Source organism: Bombus pyrosoma, linkage group LG18 (genome assembly GCF_014825855.1).
Source record: "Bombus pyrosoma isolate SC7728 linkage group LG18, ASM1482585v1, whole genome shotgun sequence".
In the NCBI taxonomy this organism is placed as follows: Eukaryota; Metazoa; Arthropoda; class Insecta; order Hymenoptera; family Apidae; genus Bombus; species Bombus pyrosoma.
Window position 1 is genome coordinate 44,116 of NC_057787.1, and position 1,081 is coordinate 45,196.

Sequence of the window (1,081 nt, forward strand, 5' to 3'; positions counted from 1 at the left end):
GTATAACGTTATGTAGTATTACTTTTTAACGTATATCGTTATGTGGTATTACGATATAGCGTATAACGTTATGTAGTATTACTTTTTAACGTATAACGTTATGTGGTATTACGATATAGCGTATAACGTTATGTAGTATTACGTTATAACGTATAACGTTATGTAGCATTATGTTAAAACGTTATGTTGTATTACGTTATAACGTATAACGTTATATGGTAATACGTTTTAACGTGTAACGTAATGTAGTATTACGATATCACATATAACGTTATATAGTATTACGTTATAACGTATAACGTTATATGGTTATACGTTTTTACGTATAACGTAATGTAGTATTACGATATCATATATAACGTTATATTGTATTACGTTATAACGTATAACGTTATATGGTTATACGTTATAACGTATAACGTTATGTAGTATTACGATATAACGTATAACGTTATGTAGCATTACGTTATAACGTATAACGTTATATGGTAGTACGTTTTAACGTATAACGTAATGTAGTATTACGATATCACATATAACGTTATATAGTATTACGTTATAACGTATAACGTTATATGGTTATACGTTATAACGTATAACGTTATGTAGCATTACGTTATAACGTATAACGTTATGTAGCATTACGTTATAACGTATAACGATATGTAGCATTACGTTATAACGTATAACGTTATGTAGTATTACTTTTTAACGTATATCGTTATGTGGTATTACGTTATAACGTATAACGTTATATGGTAATACGTTTTAATGTATAACGTTATGTGGAATTACGATATAACGTATAACGTTATGTAGTATTACAATATAACATATAACGTAATGTAGCATTACGTTATAACGTATAATGTTATATACTACTACGTTATAACGTTTAACGTTATATAGTATCACGTTATAATGTATAACGTTATATGAAATTACGTTATAACGTATAACGTTATATAGTATTGCGTTATAACGTGTAACGTTATGTAGTATTACTTTTTAAGGTATATCGTTATGTGGTATTACGATATAGCGTATAACGTTATGTAGTATTACTTTTTAACGAATAACG